Source organism: Triticum aestivum, chromosome 7B, assembly GCF_018294505.1.
Source record: "Triticum aestivum cultivar Chinese Spring chromosome 7B, IWGSC CS RefSeq v2.1, whole genome shotgun sequence".
Taxonomy (NCBI): Eukaryota; Viridiplantae; Streptophyta; class Magnoliopsida; order Poales; family Poaceae; genus Triticum; species Triticum aestivum.
In genome coordinates this window covers 606,751,917-606,760,212 of record NC_057813.1, presented here as the reverse complement: position 1 = coordinate 606,760,212, position 8,296 = coordinate 606,751,917, and positions in this window count along the sequence as shown.

Here is an 8,296-nt window from a genome sequence, read left to right as displayed (position 1 = left end):
ACTCTCCTCAAAAGGAGAGGTTGCCCAATCATGTTTTGGGTCCTTAACCTGTGTGTCTAGTTTCTCATCATGTGGTATTTTACATGTCTGTTTGTACATCACATTTTGTCATATACCTATTCCTGATTTTTGGTTCCTCTAGATATGGCATGTGTCATCTGCCAAACCCTTTGCCATCGGTCATCCGACGGTTCTTGGACGTCCTATGACTCACAGTTTTCCGGTCGACCAACTTCTCTTGGTTGTCCGGTTGTTCTGCGGCAAATCCTGCACAAGCCCAAAAATCACCCCCAGGTCTCGGACGTCCGTGGTTCACCGGTCGTCCGTCGCCTAGCACGTCCACCAGTGCACGGAAGTCCGACCATGGTCGGTCATCCGATGATAGTGCGGGTCACATATATATATGATGGGGTCGGGCCGAACGGTTGCCCTATCCCCTCTTTTCCCCCTTCGCTCGTTTGAATCTGCCGCCGCGCTGCCTGGAGGGCCTCGCCATCGCCTGCAGGGTGCTACCTCCCCGCGCCCTCTCCTCCTCCTCGTCTCCCCTCCTCTCAATCTGGTACTCCTCCCTTGTTGTGCTTCTCGGTTCTCTCTATCTCTCTCTCGATTCTGTCACTCTTTCATGCAAATGGTTGTGATCCCTTTCACTCTTGGCTAATCTCTCAGGTGAGGTTCGTCCCACAATGGTGAAAATCAAGCATACCGCTCACAAGGATGCCGGGGGTACCTCTGCCCGCGGTAATTATGTCATTTTTTAGTTTCAAATTTTCATCATCTCCATCTCCATTCGGGTCTGGGGCTCACTATGGTTGTACATGTTCCTCTCCTCTTGATTTCAGCCTCCCGTCGTGGTGGTTCTGATGACTCTCAGGAGGAGCTGCGTCCCCGCAAGCATGCTGGAAAACGTCTCGTGATCTTGGAGTCCTCCTCTTCCGAGGGTTCTGACTATGAAGAAGAGATGGAGGAGGAGGAGTGTGGTGCGCGTGTGACATTTTCGTCCCGCCCCCGCGGTTCTCGCCGGGCCTCTCACATACCCGCTCCTCCTCCCGATCAGCCGCATGCTGATGGTCGCCACATACCTCTTGAGTCCCCTCAACTTCATGGGTGTATCCTCAAGGACTTCACCAAAGTGCCCAAGCCAGCATATCTTAAGTTCCGGCGTGATGTTGATCAATTTGAAGTGGTTCAAGGTTCTCTGGATCAACAGTTTCGCACCAATGTTTAGGCTGACATCTACACCTCTGTTGTCCTCCCAAAGGGTTTGTCTCTGCACCATTTCATTGACTTAGATTATATTCGGAAACATCCCGTGTAGTATCCGGGTGCCATTGAGCTCATTCAGTCATATGGTCTTGTTGCTCCGTTTGCCTTTCAGCATGATTTTAATCACCTGCAATCCATCAGTTTTATGCCACTTGCTTCTTTGCTCCTAACAAGACCGTCACCTGGATGACCTCTGACACCGAGCTCACTGTCACTTATGCGCAATTTGTCGCTGCTCTTGGGTTTCCGAACACTGGATTCAAGATCAATAAAGATGATCCAAATCACAAACCCAAAGGGGTTGAGGCATGTGGCTATCTCCTACAGGGAATTGATGAACTAACTGAGGAGGAAAAGCTGAAGGATCTGAATCAAGTTTCTATTTGGAGATCTCCGTACTACATCATCTATCAATGCATCATTCGCACCATCTATCCTAAGATGGGTGACAAAGGTTCTTGCAACAGTTATTTCATTGATCTCATGTCTCGTCTCTATGAGTCTCCCAAAGGCAAGATTAATGTTCCTCATTTCCTTTGGCATGAAATCCGACTTGCTAGCTTTCAGTATAAGCGTGCTTTTCCTCATGCTCCATTCATTCAGGCTCTTATTGAGAGTGTGGCTCCCTTCTCCTTTGTCCGCACCCATGGGCATGAGAAGTGGATTATTCCTCCTCACATGGCCAATTATTTTGCTACAAAAGGTTCCTCCAAGTCTGCTCCTACTCGTAGGTCTGCCGCTAGTTCCCATCCTGCTAATGCCAGCTCAGTGCCCTTTGGGCGTTTTGCTCGCTTTATCGGCAAGGCTCACTCTGCCATGATGAAGGCCTTCTCCTTCAACTGCACACACAACCATGATGTTGTCACTCGCTTGATCACTTCCAAGAATGCCTTGAAGTCTCGTCTCCGTGACTCTGGGGCTACTAATGTGAGTGAGGATGAGCGCCTCCTAGCTGCTCCTCCTTCTGACTTTGGTTTTCCTTCGGGGCCTGAGTGGGCTGATTTCCTCGATGAAGCTGGTGGGAGTGGATCTCCAAATGATGATGATGATGATGATGATGATGATGATGACCTGTGATTGTCTAAGGGTTCTCTCTGGCCCTTTTTAGGTAGTTGTAGCCAAGGGGGAGAACTAGTTCTAGCTTTCTATTCATGTTGCTCTTATGTTGAACCATTTACCTTGAGTGGGTGTATGACTTTATATATATGCCTTAAGATGTGATGTTCAACTTATTGAACCTCTATGTTGTATGAATGTTTAGATATTATGATATTATGCAGTTGTGCTTATATGATGATGGTTTTATTTGGTTCTTGTGATATTTTTCTCATATATTCTAGATTGGTTGTCTCTGTGAGGGAGAGCTCTCCATATAATGTTGCAATAATTATGGTTGGGAGGGGAAGCTCTTAAATAAATGTGTCTTAAAGCATAGAGCAACTTGATTTCTGTTGTGCTATGAGTATATTGTCATCAACTACCAAAAAGGGGGAGATTGAAAGTGCAATCATGCCCTAAATATTATTTTGATGTTGATGACAATATACTCATAGGGGACTAACAAAGTTTGTCAAGTATATCTCACACTTTAGTCCCCTCAGAATCAATTATGTGTGTGGATTATGACTTCGGAAATGTTTAACCTCATCAAGAACGAAGAAACAAGACTATCTTTATGTTTATTCTTGAGTATAGGATCCCGCATTATTAAGAGGGGAGCATGGGTTATTGCTAAAGTCTTGCTCAAACAACTTCTTCAAAGTTAGTGTCTAACCTTCTTCTCTATCGGACGACCGGTACTCACCGAACATCCGACCGCTTCCATACAGAGCCAAAACATTGGTCGTCCGGTGTGCACCGGACGTCCGGCAAATTCGATCCAGAACCAAAACATTGGTCATCCGTTCCGTGTTGGACGTTCGTTGTTTGCAGAGCCCTCGGTCGTCCGGTACTTTCTCCATAGAGCCTAAACATCGGTCGTCCGGATCCTTTGGTCGTCCGGTACCCACTAGACCGTGCCAAAACATCGGACGTCCAGTCCCTGTCAGATGTCCGGTGTCTGTCATGCCCTCGGTCGTCCGTTGTGCAACGGACGTCCGACGCTTCTGTGCTGTTTTGGGCTCCAACGGCCACTTATTGAGGCATACTATAAATATCTCTCTCCTATCCCGTGACAGGGTTGACCATTCACTTCAAGCATCCTCAAGAACACATCTTCACTCTCTCTCTCACTCTCCAACACCAAATCTTAGATCCCTAAGGGATTTGAGAGCATTTGAGAGAAGTTGTCCACCCAAAGGAATTCGTGATTTGAGCAAGTCTTGAGCTTTTCCCCATCGTTCTTGTTACTCTTGGAGGTTGGAGACTCCTAGGTGGTAGGATTCATTCAGAGAGGAATCGTTCTTTGTGATTACCCCCGGAAAGTTTGTGAGGGTTTGGAGACCACCCCAAAGTCTACCACTACTGGTTGATAAACACCTTCCTGGTGTTGTCTCAAAGGGAGAATAGGGTGAGCCTTCGTGGCGTTGGTGTGCCTTCATGGTAACACCCACCTCTCTAACGGTGACGTAGCTTCCCTCCAAGGAAGTGAACATCGACATACATCCTTGTCTCTCGGAGTTGCGGTTATCCCTAACCCTAACTCCCTACTTGTGGTCACTTGTCTCTTAGTCTTTACTTATATCATATTGTGTCTGCTTACTCTCCTACTCGAGTTACTTTTTCACCTTGCTTAGCTCATAGCTTCACACTTGCAATTGTTAGGCTCAACTTCATATTTTGCATTATTGCCTAAAATTGCTAAGTAACAATTAAATTTTGTAATTGTACCTATTCACCACCCCCCCCTCTAGGTCCATCTCGATCCTTTCAGCGGGTCGCGTGCCCATCACGTGGGTTAGTGGGTGACGTCGCCAAAGCAGGCGCCGGCCTATGCGGCCAGGGCAGTTTCCCCTTTGATGCTAAGGGGGCAGTTGTGCCTTCCTGCCCCCGAAGCAAGTCCCAAAGGTTTCCCCTTTGATGAAAGAAGACCAAGACGATGGCATGGCAGGACGGAGGTCATCGTGGAGCCCCTGGCGCGTCATGGATAACACTTTAGTAGGCGAAGACCAACTTTGTTTAGGATAAGCACCAGCACATGTCCCCTTTCAAATTGTCGCTCTGTGATAGCCCTTTCACGCTCATATTTTCGGGGAAGAGGCCCAAGGCACCTATAAAAGGGGTAGAGCGACCATCGTAGTAGAGGATCGACTCTTGATCAAGCCTAGCGTCATTGTTGGCCTTCCAAGAGCTTCGGCTCACCTTGTAGCTCCCAGAGCATAGTCCACAAACAATACAACCAAGCAGGAGTAGGGTTATACACCACACGGTGGCCCGAACCTGGGAACTCGTTGTGTTCTCGTCCTGCCTAGCTCGTTACCTCGTAGACGTGAACCAAGCCCCCAGAGCTCGAACCAGGGTTTTGGAGGATTTCCCGTGGCTCAGAATCAATCCCTTGACAGTTTCCAACCTGCCAGTTGTATCCAAACTTGGCAGCTTGGGCAGGCCATATGACCCCTTTCTAGAAAGGGGAAGCATGTATAGTAGGGCAGGCAAAAATATTAGGAGAACATGTATTATACTTAAAATCTACAATTTGTTTCCAAATCTTTCCTTCTGTTGTTCATGCCTTTTAACCCAAGAGGCTAGGAGGATAAATTCATATCAGCAAGGTTAGGAATACCAAGACCATCAAGTTCCTTTTTCATAATCAGCAACTCAATGTTAGTAAGATGGAACTTAAAAAATAGAAAAGGAGGAGACCCCCAGCCTCTGCATCTGGACGATGCATACGGCCACTTTATTAATTATTCTCACAAGACCTTACAAAGTAATACCACAGTAAGCCTAAAGCCGCCGTCTAAGCAACAGACTGTCGCTACACCTGTCCAGTTGATGAAGGGGCGTAGATAGCCTGGGCCTAATACCAAACAGACATCGCAGCCAAACCTAACATCTAAGACCTAAGGACCCATCCAGGACGCCTGCCGGGCATGGGTCTCGCCGGTCCGGCGTGCTCTCAGAGGTCGCCGCCGCCAACTGCCACCGCTCCATCTTCAGAACTATACTGATGCATCAACCTTGCTCGATCTAGCTATCGTCGACGCCACCATGGCGCCCAATGGCACCTCCTCCCTGTGTGCAAATAGCTGAGCACGTCGCGATTGCCATTGATACACCTCAGCACCATGCTGCCAAGTACCACCAGCCGACACAACTTGAAGTCTTTGGAGAATCTGTCGTGCGTAGCACTTGCCGACCAGGCATGACAAAGTGTAGCACCTATCGGTCAGGCATGACTTGACATCTCCACCGAAGCTCCGTGCAAGATGAAGCCGCTCCACCTCCTGCCTCTGACTTCCAGCGCTGCTCCACAAACGATGCTCCCAAGAGAGAAACGACACCGCAGTGCCGCCATTGTCCGATCTGGAACACCAGATCCTAGGGTTTCCCCCAGAGCAGCATGAGTGGGTCGACAGTAGTTACACGACCATGCCTCCATCAAGGTAACGGCGTAGAACGCCGCCATCGCCTGCCAACGGCTCGGTTTTCACCGGCAACCATGTTTCCCCAACTCGCACCCGGGACTAGATGGTGGATCCCGAGATCCGATCACCAAGCCTCTGGTCGGCCATCTCTGATGAAGAAGATGATCACCACCATTGGCCAGCGAGACGACGCGAGATGAAGTAGGGCGCTGCCAGCGTGCGTCCTGGCCAGCACCACCGACTCTCGGCCCGTCCCGGACCACGCCTCATGACCGAGGGCAACGGAAAGCACTGCCCCGACGAGGACGCAGACCGGAAGCCCAGATCCGGTCCACCCTCGCGCCGCCACGTGGCCACCACCAAGCGTCGTTCAGTGGCAGCCCCGCCGTCATGAGGAACGCCGCCCCACAGGCAGCAGGCGCCAGCCACCGGCGGAACTCCGTCGCGCGCCACCGGCCGCCGCGAGATCTGCGCGAGAACGACGAGGACGCCCCGCCGCCACCTTCCCTAGGGACCACATGGGCTTCACCGGTGTCCCCTCCGGTGGCAGTGAAGCGGGGGAGGAGCGGGGAGGGGCAGTTGGCGGCGAGGTTAGAGATTCCCCCGTGCGCCAGAGGCGACGCGCGGGGATGAGTCTAACGTTGCCCCAGATGGTACTTAAATGCCCATCATAATCTATCCCAAAAACAATGAGCCAACCGAGAATTCATAAGAGAGATGACCCACTTGGGAAATCTAATAAAACTAAAAAGATAAGTGGGGATAATGGCCATACATGCTTTAACAAGCACCAACCTCCTGGCTGGGGATAGGAGTCTTCCTCTCCACCCAACCCCTCTACTAGCGTTTTATCCACCATAGGGTGCAAATCACCCCCCCCCCCCTCAACTTAGAGTCGTGCAAAGGAACATCTAAAGATTTCATTGGCAACTCCCCTAGTTTGCACCCCCTAGGGCTTGGGAAACGGTCCCAAAATGCAGTCAGAGACATTAAGTGGGATAAAATCACACTTAAGGAAGTTAATCCTAAGGCCAGACAGCTGCTCAAAACATGATAAAACCATTATAAAGAGCAGTTTCAAGCTTGTCATCAATGAAAATAAGGGTATCATCTGCATATTGCAGACTAATTACCCCCATTAGGATACAACCTAGCCATCAACCCTCTAAGATGAGAGTGTTGAGCAGCTCTAGTGAGCATCTTGGTAAACACATCAGCCACAAGGTTAAAGAGCGGGGAAATAGGGCCCCTTGTCTCATACCTTTAGTGGCAACGAAGAAATGGTTATTAACGTTATTGATTTTAACTCCAACAAAAGCCTTATCCAGTAAGGAATGGACCAAATTAACCCACTTAGACTAAGGCCCCTATGAGCCAGCATCTTAAGAAGAAATTCATGACTAACTCTATCATAGGCTTTTTCATAGTCTAATTTAAAAATGAAACAAGGGTTTTATGTGCTACTACATCATGATAATTTCATAACCACACTCTCAACAATATACCTCCCATTGAAGAAAAATCAAATCATCATAAATTGGTCCTAACCTATTGGTGGCACACTTGATAAAGATTTTTTTACTACAATTAGTTAAAGCAAATAGGTCTGAACTGCTAATAGGAGGATTAATCAAGATTTCGGATTTCGACTCCCAACTAGGTCCATGATTCGAAACCCATCGGTCACAAATACCTCAAGATGGGAATGGGCCGACCCGGACCTGGTCTTGGACATGGGCCCATGGCCCCAAGGTCAGTATGCGAGGCCATGGGTCGATCCATTTCATTAGAAAATTATGGCCTCGCTGACCCGTTGGGTATATGAGGCCGACCCAAGATTAAGATGAGAAAATCCATGAATTCAGTTAGCATAATCTGAAGACCGGGCAGGCCATCGGGACGGTGAGCTGGACAAGTTGAAAAGGAAGAGTAAGGCGACCAGGATGACGAGCTCGAGGGCGACCGAGACGACGAACGAGAGGCACGAGCGGGACGAATGCCGGTGGTAGCAGAGATGCTCGGGGGTGCCGTTCGAACAAGCCGCTGGTTGTTTCTACGTGCATGTACTAGTTCACGTAAAAATCAATCCACCTGCCTGCTTGTGTACAGGGGCGTCTCCAAAAATCGATCCAGTTTGCTCAGCTTCTTACGTACGTGTCTTCCGGTCAAGTAATCCATGTGCACATGAGCACATCGTCGATTTCTTAAGAAAGTACACGACGAGTCGAGGGGGCGGCCAGCGGCAGCACACAGATGGTCGGGGGACTGGGTCGACCCATCTGACCCATCGGGCCGCATAGTGCCGACTCCACTGACCCATATATCAACTGAGGCCAACCGACGTGGCCCATTGGCCTTGACATTTTGGGCCGGGTCAGTGACCCAGCGGGTCGACCCGGCCCATTCCCATCTTGACAAATACCCATCGGTCACATCTCGACTGCGCGCTCGACCTAACCTAACCTCGTTCCATGGGGATCTCGCCGTCGCCGACCGACCGCGCCGCC